Below are 14,915 nucleotides of genomic sequence, written 5' to 3' on the forward strand. Positions count from 1 at the left end.
TCATCCCTCGTCTGTTGTATGTGAAAAGTAGGGAGATCTATTCTGCACTAGCCAAAGCAACAGAGTGGTTTGCGAGGGGAGCCAGCTGTAAAGGTCTGTTACAGGATGGCAGCTCTGTCACTTCTGTGCTCAAGACAGCCCTGGCGAGGTCCCCATCTCAGCAGAAAGCACCGTCTTCTGGCCCATGAAAGCATTTCTGCCTACCAGTACAACCTGGGAACCCAGAAGAAGCCAAGATCGGACACGACCTCGACAGGCTGTGGTTACATACACTCACAGCAATGTCACATACCCTGGGTGGCTTCCCCCTGCCTACGAACAGCTGGTTCGAGCAACCAGACCCAGGCTATGTCTATACATACACCACCGAAGCACTTCAGCATGGACACTCACTAGAGCGACAGGAGGGGTTCTCCCATCACTGTAGTTAATCCACCTCCACAAGAGGTAGTAGCTAACGCAGTCTACACCGGGGCTTAGGTTGCCATAGATGCATCTCTCAGGGTGGACACAGCTGTGCCGATCTAGCTTTCACCCAGGTCCCTTTCTCAGACTGTGAGGGGAAGGAAGCCACTATTTCCAGGTTTACCAGAAGAAGCCAGATCTAAGCAGTGTCAGCCACACTGTGTCTCACAATGCCTTACCACCTAATACACAAAGCAAGAGGGGCACCAGAACCCTGTGGCACCCTATAGGGATGAGTCGCTGCCCTAGTACCACTCCCTACTGAGTGAAAGGAGTCAAGTTTTAGCAATGCGCTCTACCCTCCCAGTCCCTCACGTAGGTCACTGCCTCAGGATAAATGACATCAAAAGCTGCCGGTAGATCCTCGATCCATCATCCTTACAAGTGAACTGACAAGACGGACGCAGAACCAGTGCTACACCCAAGTGAAATGTGACGGACAGAAGGAGGATAAGGACAGGGAGCAAAGCAGATACTGCTGGAATTGGCATAGCCACTCCTTTCACCGTAACCTTCCCCCTAAGAAAGTCTGCTCGCAAGACTGTTTCTGAAGCCAGGGCCAGACCACAGGGAGGGGGTTTAAGAGTTCCCGGAAACTTGACCCCCTAAGAGAAGCACTTAGAGAGCGAAAAGGACCCATCCTTGCTCACACCCCAGGCTGGAGTGCCTGAACTCCACCCCAAGGCACATCATCTACCTAGCTATTTTTAGCACCCTAACATGAGGCCCTGCAACATAAGTCTCTGGGCTTGCTCCCAGATGCAGTGTAGACGTATCCAAAGGGGGACAGAAAATACCATTCTTTGCATCAGGGAAAGAACATCTCTAAGCCAGTGCTGGTCAACACTCTGCCTACAACCTAGCTAGCAGCAGCGACAGGGCCATAAATAATGTAAATGCTTTATCAAACATTCATAGTTATGTACAAAGTGATGAACAATGCCAGCCTGGGATTTATATTTATATCGTTCCTGACGGCTTGTTTTCTTTGGATAGCCAACGTTTCACAGCTTATCATCCATGTAGTTCTGATTTTGCTTGGATGAAAAGCGTTTCAGACACCAAGGGAATTAATTGTTATCTCATGCATACACGAAATCACCACGGCCTCCCAACCAGCAGCTAGGGTCTGACATGACCTCCCCGCCCGCCCCGCAGACATCAAAAGAGCTGCTGATTCCATTGGCAAGAAGGTTACGCCGCTTCAGTTTACACACAGAACTTCTCTTCAGACTCAATGAAGGAGACCTTGCGACTGTCGTTTAGGGGATGCCTGTACTTCGAGGTATGGGGGCAAATCCCAGCCCGGGGAGACGTGTCCACGCTAGCTCTGAGCAGGCTGGTACGCTAGCTGCAGCGGCGGGAGGAGCAAACCACGCCGAGGACAGTCCTAGCATCTCAAATGGGTACATACTCAGCTCGGCCAGCCGCTCCCGGCTCCTGTCCCACCGCGGCTACACTCTACTTTTAGCATGCCAGCTCTATTAGAGCTAGCCCGGGCATGTCTTCTCGAGCTGGGAGTCACTCCGCCCACTCGAAGGCAAACATACCCCCCGTGCTACTGTGAAACCAGACCAGCCTCGGTCCGCCTGGCTGACTCGCAAAGCAGTTGCTTGGAATCATTGACTCTGTGTTAGCACTTACTGGCACAACCAGGTCAGAGCCCCATCAGGCTAGGTGCTACAGTCAATAAAAGTCCCTGGCACAAAAACTTCCAGCCTTTCCAGGGCTCTTGGAGTTTTTAATTTGTTACAAGACCTGAAGTCAAGAGAGACTCAGGGGCCGGGGGGTTTTGTAAGGACGTTTTCACCTCACTCTACTGCTGACTCCTCATGGGAAGCTGTATGCACTTTAGAAACCAGCCTGATGTCTCTTCAGCCTGCTCCCTAAGCAGTCCTAATAGAACTGAAGGTGGAATTTTATACCAGTTTTGCTCAACCAGTGCATCTTTGTGTGTGGACACTCATATCCGTCTGAACCAGGCTTAAGCCTGGTCGACATGCTTGTTACTACATCAGGGAAAGGTCTGGTATTTTTAATCGATACAGTTATGCCAGTAAGAAAAGGAGTACTTGTGGCACCTTAGAGACTAACCAATTTATTCTCTAAGGTGCCACAAGTACTCCTTTTGTTTTTGCGAATACAGACTAACACGGCTGTTACTCTGAAACCCGTAGTTATGCTAGTGCAACTCGTTGTAAGAATGCAGTTATGCTGACACTCAAGAAACCCTGAAAAATATATATTGCTAACTAGTGAAACAGAGCCATGTCCCTCCTGGCTGGTAAAAGCCAGTGGAGAATAGCTATGCCCACTGCTAATGGAAATAGCCAATGCCTCTGTCCCAGGAGCTCAGCTACGAAATTCAAAAAACACATCCAATGTACCCAAAGTTGTTGTACGTCCTGTTAAGGTACTGAGGTGGGAGGAGGGGGCAGAAGGCTGATCTCTGTTTCCGGCAGAGGAAGAACTTTCACTTTAAACTAACCAAGCAAAGGATAGCTGAATTGCTGCTCAGGAAGCAATGTCTGGAGGGGGGTGGGCTATCCTGGCTAGCGGTTCTGCCTGGAAGGGGAACACATTACAATGGTCCTTTACCCTTCTGTGACCTCCAAGTGATCAGCAGCATCAGCATTCCACCTTCTTCTCCCCTCCTCGCTCTCCATGTCAAATACAATTGCCGAAGGGTACCAGGTAGAGAAGGGGGCGGGGGGGGACACACTCCAGGAAATCCAAGCTCTGAGCAGTCTCACAACAGCATCTGCTGCGGGACACAGCAAGTCCCCGCTGGGCTGCTCCAGCCATAATGAAGCCATTAGACACACGCTGGCACAACATAGATACGCCCGATGGACACGCTGGCTCAGCAGCAGCTCCACAAAGCTCCCGGCTGCTGCCCTGTGTCCCCGGGACCCTGGCAGGACGCTAGAGCAGACAAGGCACTCACGCCTTCCCCGCCAAGCCTGGTAAAGCTGCTCAGAGCAGGTGGGTCAAAGACAGAGACTGTCCCGATGACCGCCCGTCCCCCATTCCCCTCCTCACAGCATGGAGGCTTAAAGGAAGACGTGGACACAGCAATATTCCCTGGTTACTCAAATGCTGCTTTAATAAGTCAAGTGAACAAATCCCTCCCTTATCTCCCTGCCACTGGTGGTCCCCCCCACACTTTCCCCACTAGCACGCCGCTGCCCCCATGCGCACTCTCTCCAGCCAGCCAGCCCACCCTCGGCTCCTTTCTCCCTCCGTCCCTAAAAGAGCTTGGCCCTAGGCAGCATGGCAAGACAGGCTGTCGGGCAGCCTTGGTGGGGAGGGTGTTGCAGTTCCACCAGGGTGACACCCACCTTTCCTCCCTGTTGCCACCCCCACCCGAGCGGCACTCTCCCGGCTGTGGAATGGAGATACCTGCTCCAGGGAAGACACCAGTTTCACCATTCACACCACTCTCCCGGCAGCCGGCGCCTGTTCCCCCATGAGGAATGGATCGCTGGGAGAAGGAGCCAATGCCACCCTGCAGCACTAACAGCCCGCAGGATCCCCAAGCCTTCCCCCTGCCTCCTCGCCGCTCGCCTCATTTCTACTGAGACGCCTCTCCTCCTGCTTGGCTCATTAAGCGGGGGAAAAAGCCTCTTTCCATCCAATTCCATTTGTTTTGCTTGATGAACTCAACCCTCCCTCCAGAATAAAACACAAGCTGCCCCCCAAGTCCCCAGGGCGATCCAAACTGGAGACTGAAGCAATCAAGTTCACTGAAGGGGGTGATCAGAAGAAACCCAAAAGCCCAGCACAGGAGCTGTCCGTTCAAGCCAGAGAGGCAACTGACGTATTAATTAGGACCAAGTGGATGGATCTGGAAAGCAGTTGTTCTCTTCAGCAAGTTAAAACAAAACCCCACCTCCCCCCAAAAACAAACAAAACCCCCCAACATTACGTTCAATCAGCGTTGCTACAAAATTAAAGGGCCTGAAGCCACAACCATTATAACTCCTGCAAATAATGTCCCTGATTGAACAGAACAGCCCTATTCAGAAAAGCACTCCAGCCCAGGCTTAACTCCCACTGATTTAGGTGAAGCACATAAGTGCTTGCTGAATAGAGATAGCACTACGCACTTGCTTTAATGAACTGTGCCTAGTTCTTATCCCATAGAGGCCAAGGTTTGGTTTTTTTCTAGGCTGAAATTTGCAATGGGATGTTTTAACCAGGAATCAAAGGGCTGCTTAGAATAGTCGAATCGCCATCCATGCAGGCATTTTGACTGTGTCTTTAAACAGTCTTTATAAAATACGGGGGGAAGTTTGCAGGGACTGGATCCAGAGCAGGCCTGGTCAAATATAAATAGGGTCATGGGTCTTTTTGGTAACTGCTAGAGCAGGGTGGAGTCCCAAGATACAGCAGATACCAAACTGATGCTCTGATCCCTCTTAGCCAGGTGGCTATGTACCCATGCAGCCAAGCAAAAATTGGAACCAGAATTTTTTTTGTTTTGTTTTTTTTTAGGATCAAAATGCCTCTGATTAATATTTTGCCCCCCACCTGTCCATTATGATTCATTTGTACACTCTCGAACTCAGCAGAGAGTCCGAGCCAGGAACAGGCTGCACTCAGAGAACGCCTGTTCCCATCTCAAAGCTCCCCAGACGCCCCCTGCAGAGCTCCTGAGTCTTTGTCCTGCCAGTGAACTTTGCATACTGCTGGGATCATGCCCCATTGCACCCCTGAGAGTACACTTTGACACCACAACATATGGCCTAGTACTTTGTTCACTGGAGTGGGATTCTGGAGACCTGGGTTCTAGTCTCAGCTTAGCCACTGACCTGGGGTAAGTCACGTCCCCTTTGTGCCTCAGTTTCCTCATCTGTAAAATGGGGATAATGATACTGACCTCCTTTGTAAAGCCCTTGGAGATCTGCTGATGAAAGAGTTAAGTCTGAGTATTATCCTCTCCCATTTTTGTTTGCAGGTGCATGCAAGGAACTTTTGCTTATCTATCTACTTTATATGGCCCCTTACCCTAGTATCTGAGCACATCACAGCTGTTAGTGTATTCTTCCTCACAACACCCCTGGGAGGCAGGGCAGTGCTGTTATCCCCATTGCACAGATGAGGAACTGAGGCCCAGAGAGACTCAGTGATTTGCCCAAGGTCACACAGGAAATCTGTAGCAGAGCAGAGAATTGAACCCAAATTTCCCACCTTCCAGCCCAGCACTTCTTACTGACCCAACCCTGCTGCTGCCCTGTGCCATGTGTTACCTCCCTTCCCTGAGTAGAAACACCACATGCTTTATAAACAGTTAAGCCACACAGCACCGCTGCAGGGAAACAAGTGTTGTCTCCCCTCCACGAGAGAGCTAAGCAAACACAGATATTTCAAGGCAACACAGTGGGTCAGAAGCAAACCCAGACCCAGAACCCAGGAGAGGTGAGTTACAGACCTCTGCTGTCAGCGCAAGGTGACTGTCCTGATACACTGACTGCATCAACCAACTGGATCTGTGCTGATAACTCATCTTTGGGCTTGCAGGCAATACACACATTCTGGAGCCTGCGAAGTGGGCAGGAAGGCACGCCTGAAAATTACTGGAGACACGAGCCAAGACGTTTGGCTGCTACTGAAAAAACGGAAGATGACTGTTTTTTGCTATTGCAGCTGCTATTCCTAAACACCCTTTAATTTCACGTGAATATTGGTCATGCAGCAACTCTGGCTCCCTCGGTCCTCAGAAGAACCTGTTCAGGCAAAGACTTCACTCCTTTCTGAACCACTGGCTTCTCATGCTGGGGAGGGGAAGAATCCAGGACTGCAAACAGCACCTCTGCCAGCGCTGAACAGGAAACAGATGGCAGGTTACAGTGACAATCCTGACATATTTTAATTCTTCTTTTCCATCCTGGTTAGGTTTTTATACAGAGCCCATCACCATAATATCTGAGCACCGGTGACGTTGCATTCTGGGATCTCTTCAGTGAACCAGCAAGTACCAAGAAGATTTCACAGAGGATGTTTTCAAAGTTAGTGAAAATCTTATTTCTGTGCTGATTGTCCCCCAGACCAAGCCTTCTTCAAAGGGTGTTTGGCCCAGAAACCTGTGGCTCACTCCATTCTCACTGTTGCTTCACAGTTCATATTTAGCATTAAATCAAACTCACTTCTCCCCCCCCCCCCCCATACCTTGGTAACTGATGCAGCTTCTCTGCCACATCACAGGGTCCGATCCTGCTCCCAGTGATAGACTGGACTCAAAACCCTTTGCTACAAATCTCTCCCAGTCACAGTAAGAGCAGAAACCTTTGTTGGTTATCGCGTGGCTGGACAATGTAACAGCAACAAAGAAACAGACTGCTCATGCTGCTGTAGGAGTGGATGCTATTGGTAGAGAGAAGAGATAAAGGTGTTAAAAGCTAACAGCAAGTAAATTAGGAATTCCCATTGGAAGCGTGCTTCTGGCCGTCACGTAAGAGGAGATACAAGAGGGCAGAAATCACAAGCAGTATTGGCATCTCCTCTGCTTGGACAGACGAGTTACCGTTCAGGGCGGAGACGTGTCACAGAGAGATGGCAAAGGAAAGGAACTGAAAGACCAAGAGGTGGAGTGGGTGGGGAAGAAACCCAAGGCCACAAGCACAATCTGAACCAGATCCCAATGTGGAGGGGAATAAAAATGCCTACTTCTCAAAATGCACCACTGCCTAACCACACCCAACCCCCAAAGAAAGCACAGACCCCAGAGACTGCAGTCATGCCAAACCTCCGAAACTTACAATGCCATGCAGAGCGGCAACTGTCCCAACCTGCTACCCTGATGAATGCAGAAAAGACCCCATCCCACCAACCCAGTTTCCCCTGAGTCCCACATCCCATCCCACCAACCCCCCTTCATTACCCATAAACCATCTACTTGGCTAATGCGATCTCCCAACGGATACGCTTCTTTAAAAAAATAAACCCTGTTTGTATTTCTCTCCCATGAGCGGTATACACAGGATTTTCTTCTGTCTAAATTCATCCGGGTTCTCTGCCGTGTCACCAGGTCAGGTCTACTCCTACTGCAGTTCTAATTTAGTTTACTTTAGGTTTGCAATGGGGCTCTGGGGCATGGGTTTTTTTTAATAAAAAATGATGTTGCATACTAGTTATCATGTTAATAGAAGTTGTCATAAATATGAAGGGGAAGGGTAACCACCTTTCTGCATACAGTGCTATAAAATCCCTCCTGGCCAGAGGCAACATCCTGTGACCTGTAAAGGGTTAAGAAGCTAAGATAACTTCGCTGGCACCTGACCAAAATGACCAATGTGGAGACAAGATACTTTAAAATCTGGAGGGGTGGGGGGAAGAGACAAACAAAGGGTGTCTGTCTGTCTGTGTGATGCTTTTTCCAGGACCAGAGCAGGAATGCAGGTCAGAACTCCTGTAAAGAGTTAGTAAGTAATCTAGCTAGATATGCGTTAGATTCTGTTTTGTTTAAATGGCTGGTAAATAAGTTGTGCTGAATGGAATGGATATTCCTGTTTTTGTGTCTTTTTGTAACTTAAGGTTTTGCCAAGAGGGATTCTCTATGTTTTGAATCTGACTACTCTGTAAGGTATTTCCCTTCCTGATTTTACAGAGGTTTTTCTTTTACTTTTTCTTTAATTACAATTCTCTTAAGAACCTGATTGTTTTTTCATTGTTCTTAAGATCCAAAGGTTTGGGTCTGTGTTCACCTATGCAAATTGGTGAGGATTTTTATCAAGCCTTCCCCAGGAAAGGGGGTGTAGGGCTTGGGGGGATATTTTGGGGGGAAGACGTCTCCAAGTGGGCTCTTTCCCTGTTCTTTGTTGAACATGCTTGGTGGTGGCAGCATAAGGTCCAAGGACAAAAGGTAAAAGTTTGTACCTTGGGGAAGTTTTAACCTAAGCTGGTAAGAATAAGCTTAGGGGGTCTTTCATGCAGGTCCCCACATCTGAACCCTAGAGTTCAGAGTGGGGAAGGAACCTTGACAGAAGTGTATGATGTGTCCAGATTAAAGTCTGCTGCCTGGGAAAAAGAAACATCTCACCTTTGCCCTGCTGTTTATCTATCCATAGTAGAGCCCTATACCAGGTCAGATCCTGTAATTTCATTAACTGTATCATTCAGATGTGCTTGTTGCCAACTGCCATTGCATGCATTGCGCCTGTGTTCGTTTGCACTGGGTTCCAACTTCAGCAGTTCAAGTAGCACACGTGGGGGCTCGTTTCCTGCTTGCTTAGCTGCCATGCACCACGAAAGCCCTTGGCCCTATGGCACCCTCTGCTCAGCACACCTATGGTTTGTGAAATAGACATTTCTTCTAAATAATATCCCAAGCCTGGCAGAGGTTTCTCCATCGGGCTGGATGTTGCATGCAGCCAGAATCCTCCTCGAGATTGGCAAACTGACCCCCCCTCTCTAATCAAATGAAAACAAAGCAGGGGGGGAAATGCTACTCCTCCAGGAAAGTGCCATTGATCCTAACAGCTGGTGGCTGCCCGGTGTGGTGTGCATGGATTCCTAATGACAGGGGAGCTTCCATCACTGCACTGCCACAAGGCCCCTTTCCTGCCAAGCTAGCACACCCATGGGTCTGAGCTCATGGGCATCCAGCATTCATCAAACCTCTTACCCCCCAATTAATCACTTTGCGCTGACTGCACACAACACCTGTCAAGTGCCAGGCCACGTATGAGAAAGTAAGAGGAACAGCAAATGCCTCAGCTTCATCTGATTCACCCTCCAGGGCAGTTACTGCTGGGGACTGACATGCAAAAGAGTCTTTTGGGGCAGCTTTAGTCATGTCACTGTCTGCAGCCTGGGGACAAGTCCCAGCCGGTGCATTGTTAAAATGCTGCATTGCGAGAACCATCTTCCTTGGATGCTAAACTACCCACTGGAAAGCTGGGATAGCATCGTTCCAGCCTAGTGGTGCCTCTCGAGACCTGACTGCCTGCTACAAGGTGGGCTGGGGACCAGGCTGATGGGTAGAGAGGTGATGCAGGAAAGGCAGAACGGGGAAAAGGCAGCCAGTTTTATACCCTAAGGGCTAGATCAGGAGTGAGCAAACTACGGCCCGAGGCCCGCATCCGGCCCTCCAGATGTTTTAATCCACCCCTTGAGTTCATAGAATCATAAATATCAGGGTTGGAAGGGACCTCAGGAGGTCATCTAGTCCAACCCCCTGCTCAAAGCAGGACCAATCCCCAATTAAATCATCCCAGCCAGGGCTTTGTCAAGCCTGACCTTGAAAACTTCTAAGGAAGGAGATTCTACTACCTCCCTAGGTAACGCATTCCAGTGTTTCACCACCCTCCTAGTGAAAATTTTTTTCCTAATATCCAACCTAAACCTCCCCCACTGCAACTTGAGACCATTACTCCTTGTTCTGTCCTCTTCTACCACTGAGAACAGTCTAGAACCATCCTCTCTGGAACCCCCTTTCAGGTAGTTAAAGGCAGCTATCAAATCCCCCCTCATTCTTCTCTTCCGCAGACTAAACAATCCCAGTTCCCTCAGCCTCTCCTCATAAGTCATGTGTTCCAGACCCCTAATCATTTTTGTTGCCCTCCGCTGGACTCTCTCCAATTTATCCACATCCTTCTTGTAGTGTGGGGCCCAAAACTGGACACAGTACTCCAGATGAGGCCTCACCAGGCCAGGTTCTTGCCAGGGAGCGGGGTTGGGGGCTTGCCCCACTCCCTGCAGATCCTGGAAGCAGCGGCATGTCTCCCCTCCGGCTCCTATGAGTAGGGGCAAACAGGGGGGTTCTGCACGCTGCCCCCACCCCAAGCACAGCCCCCGCAGCTCCCATTGGCTGGGATCCATGGCCAATGGGAGCTGCAGGGGCAACGCCTGCGGACAGGGAGGCATGCAGAGCTGCCTGGCCGCGCCTCCACATAGGAGCTGGAGGGGGACGTGCCGCTGCTTCTGGGAGCTGCTTGAGGTAAGTGTCTGCATCCCTGACCCCCTCCCACACTCCAACCCCCTGCCCTAGCCCTGATCCCCCACCCGCCCTTCGAACCCCTCAGTCCCAGCCCAGAGCATCTTCCTGCACTCCCAACCCCTCATCCCCAGCCCCACCCCAGAGCCCACACCCCGAGCCAGAGCCCTCACCCGCACCCCAATCCCCAATTTTGTGAGCATTCATGGCCTGCCATACAATTTCCATACCTAGATGTGGCCCTCGGATCAAAACGTTTGCCCACCCCTGGCCTAGATCCATGAAATCAGTGGGAGCTAGGTGCCTAAATAATTCTGAGGATCTGGGCCTAATGCACCAAGATTTTCCTTGGCAATCCAGGTGCCAGGCGTTTGGCTCAGACCAGGAGTGCCTGGCAAATACAGGCAGTTGTTTAGTAAAAAACAGACTAATGTACCAGTGGGGGCAGGCGAGCTAAACCTCTTACTGGCATGAGTCTAGGGTGGCTGTAATAGGAAAGTAGCACACATACTTTGAAAAATCTCCTGCTAAGGGCATCTTATTGGCCTGGTTTTCAGAGGTGCTGAGCGCCTGCCACTCCCACTTTAGTTAATGGGACTAAATTAAATTGCACCAATCATGGGCCAAATCTTACATCACCCGAGAGGTCAAAAGCCCCATTACATCAGTGGGAATTTAAGGAGAGCCAAGAGCACAGGACAGGGCTGCTCCAGCGATATCCTGACAACAAAGTGCTGGGGCACTCCATTTCAAAGTGACAGATGAGGATTGAGCCATGGGGGTCAAGAAGGCCAAATGGGAAAGACAAGGCTGTATCCACACATTGCTCTGAATATCTTCCCAGGTTTTCCCTCAGCTGCCTTGTCTTGGGCAAGGTCATTTGCACAGTAGCTAGATCACAGGATCAATCCAAATCCACAGATACCTCTGGTTAAAGTACTTGGAAAGCGACGTAATTTCTGAGCGGGGTTCCCCCTACCCCTTTTAGTTTTAGATTCCCCTCAGCTCCGCTCTTACAGCCTAAGGCCACTTCATGGAGTAAGGTATGGAGAAGGGTAATTGAAACAAAAAAAGTTTATTAATTTAAACTGAACAGTCGGTAACATTTGCTTACACAACCCAAGGCTAATAGACGTCTGCAGGCATCTTTGGCAATGCAGATCGGCTATTAGAAGCCATACAGAAGGGAAATTTACCGGTCAATGTAAAACATATTTTATCACCAATTCCTGAAACCCTCGCAGAGTTTAATATTCTGCCCTAGATCTTGTTTACCGTTCTGCTCTCAAAACTATTGAAAATTCAGTTATTTCTGTCTTTTCCAACCCATACAACCCTAAATAATGTATAAAAAAGCAAAACAAACAAGAGAATGTTAAAGAATAAAAAAGCAAATGCAGGCATGGCACACGAAGATTCTGTCACAAAGGGAAGAACCAGGGAAGCGTTTTGTTAACATTGTAGGCCCGATATCTGGCAAGTGCATTCAACGGAGGGTGCTGAAAGGACCTGCTCAGATCGGCACCTAGGGGCTGTAAAAGGGCACTGGGGTATCTACATGCTCATTGGAGCACAACAGCATAGGCATAGGAAGTAGGAGTGCAGGGGTGCTGCAGTTTTTGCATAGGGTCCCAGCTGCTGGCCCCATACCCAGGGTCCAAGCTGCCGGCCCCAGGATTCGGCTCCCGGCCCCGCGCCCGGGACTCTAGGGCCCTGATTTCCAAAGCTGCTGAGCACCCATAGCTCCACTTGACTTTGATGACTCAGCATCTCTGAACATCAGGCCCTCGGTGATTTTGCCCATGGTCACAGGGTAAGTCAGCTACAGAACTAGAACTCCAGAGTCTTGACACCCAGGCATTACCGCCTTTAAGGCTCTTGGTTGCAAACTGAGCTTCCTATAATATTAACAGCGACCTCACACTTGAATGGAGTTTGCAAGCATTTACATGCTGAATCAAAGCCTCCTAGCTTCGAGAATGATGGCGCTAGGAAAGGAAAAAGTTATTCCCACTCCATTTGAGAGGGGAACTTGTGAAGCATTGCGATCTACTCCTGCCCTAAATATTGCTAGCAGGTAGAACAAATGCACTTTGCTTTTGTTTATTTGGATGTATTTTACTGTGTGCTGCAGGTTAATGATATTATATGTTTTAAAATGACATTGCAATAAGCGGAGGTGGGTGTTACTGTTTTGGAGAGACAGGCTTTAAAAATGCAGGCAATCAAATGTGCATTAGCCAGAGCACTCTGGGGAAAGCGCTTTCCCTTCTGTGCAGGAGAAACAAATCCACCAATTGTGCAGTTTATCAGATCTTCATCCAAATAACTGCCTAGAAAGCCCACACCTAACAGGGAGCATGCAGGAGCAAAGCTGGATTGTCTCCCCAAGTTCAGTTCCTCCAAACACACATGGTCTGGCAGAGTGAATTGTATCTTAAGTTGAGAGCAGAACTAAAGAGTCAGTCTGCTCTATTCTAGATAGATTTTTACACCTCCCTGATGACTGTAGCATCTGAGAACCTTCCCAAGGTGCATTAAATGACATCACTAACATCTGTCACGCATGGTTCATTCTCTCTCATATCCTCTCCCCAGGGAGTAGTCACAGAACTGAATAGAAGATAACTTGTCACATCTGTATCCTCAACCTGCACCGGCAAAGCCTGCCCAGAGATCGCTACAGCTATGTTGAATCCTGTGCTCACCTGGACCCCTCCCTGCTTCTGGATACCCCAATAGCTCACTCTGACTGCCAAATAGCCCCTTTTTTTAACAGATGGGGGGCAAAAACACTGTGCGATTCAGACACAGCCATCCACCCACTGGTGACCACCAGGCTTGGTTATTGTACCTCTGTCCCTACATTCTGTACAAAACGAACCACATTAAAAGAGCTATAACACAGGCTGATCAGAATACATTGCCCCAGTGCCCCATTCTCTGGGCTGGCTCCCCATTGAATTCTGGGTCAAATTCAAGGGGGGGGCGGCTCTCGTCTGCAATGCTGTCCATGGGATCGTTCCGCATTATAACCCGCGAGAGACCGCCTCACGCTGGCCATCTTTTGGCCTCCCACAACAGCTACCTGCCACTAGAATCATCGGCCTCAACAGAGACTTGCCTGCACGTAGCTCTCTTGGCACTTGCCCCCACAAGAGACCATAACAGCTGTGGATCTCTGTGTGACGGGTTGGACCCCTTGGGAAGCCACCTGATGCGCTGAGATACCACTGAGCCTACCTGTTCTGCCAGCGTGGGCCCCCTTTAACCTGTCTTGCTGATCCAGGCTCTTAAAACCTCCTCGAACACACACAGGCAGGGCCACACCCAGCTGCAGATCAGCTCCAGGAAGACTGCGCTTAGGGGACTTGCTCCAGCACTCAGATGTCCGCCTCCCTTGGAGTGCAGACCCAAAGATCTATTCTGAAATTCGCCCCCTCCCTCAATGTGGAGAGAGGTGTGCACACTTCTTAACCCCCCAGTTAGAAACTACAGAATACAGCCTGGCCTAATTAATGCCTCTCTGCTAACACCCAATTGAGGTGGGACGTTCACCCTTTCCGGAATGCTACTGTCTGTCTGTCAAGCTGCAGCCTTAACAGATCTGTCTACAACCATCAGACTTGCAGCCATAATCCACCATCCACGCAGCTCTAAAGTTGTTATTACTATTTATTATTTTTGTTGCAATTGTACCTCCAAGCCCCATTCACGAACCAGCACTCCCCTGTACAAAGCGCTGCACCAACGCAGACCAGAACGGTCGTCCCTGCCCCAGAGCACCCAGTCTAAGTGGCCGCCACACCAGAAGCTGTAGTGTCGGTGAGATTCAGGCATTCAGGGTTGTCTACCATCATGTTGTACAATCCATGATGACAGTAAAGACCTACGATCCCTGTCCACACTGCCGCTTCCACCACTGCCGGCACCAGTTGTGTTGGACGTGCACAGAATTACAGCTAAAAGTTCGCTAGCCCGGCAGGGCACGCGGTGGTGAAAATTCTTACGCTTGTTGGAAATGGAAGGTTTCAGACCATTCATTTTTCAAGGAGGATTTGACGGGGGAGAAAATAAAGTAAAACGCACGGGAAGCTGTAACGCCACCAACTTCCTACGCACACAGGTTTCTCTGGTACTTCGCTTTAATGCTGCATCATCAGCATTAAAGCGAGATTGCCAGGCTGGCTGAGGGACGTGTGTGCAATCACACGGCCTGGTCATCGCAGAGCCAGGAGCTGCAGAGTTCCAACTGCGGCACTCCCACCAGTGCCCTCTTCAGCCTAGGACAAGTTACCAAACTGTGCCTCAGTTTCCCCCTCCTTCTGAGAAATGGGGAATATTCATAAATACCAATCTTAGGAGAGGGGGTGAGGATCAGCGTTTGCGAAGTGTTCTGAAGATGAAAAGCTCTCCGTTAGAGGCTAGGCTGTGTTATTTTAAAGCATGAGAATCTCTCTTTCAGCGCTCCACCCGGCTAACGCTATAAAGAATCCCCAGCGTGAAAACCCCT

The 14,915-nt window shown here is 49.7% G+C and overlaps 1 protein-coding gene across 2 annotated transcripts in view; it reads right to left on the reverse strand.

Annotated features, from left to right (window-relative positions):
- Positions 1–14,915, reverse strand: part of ASTN2 (astrotactin 2) — a 592,122-nt gene that overhangs the window by 436,790 nt on the left and 140,417 nt on the right. The gene's annotated exons all lie outside the window — the stretch shown is intronic.

Source organism: Chelonia mydas, chromosome 16 (genome assembly GCF_015237465.2).
Source record: "Chelonia mydas isolate rCheMyd1 chromosome 16, rCheMyd1.pri.v2, whole genome shotgun sequence".
NCBI classification, from domain to species: domain Eukaryota; kingdom Metazoa; phylum Chordata; order Testudines; family Cheloniidae; genus Chelonia; species Chelonia mydas.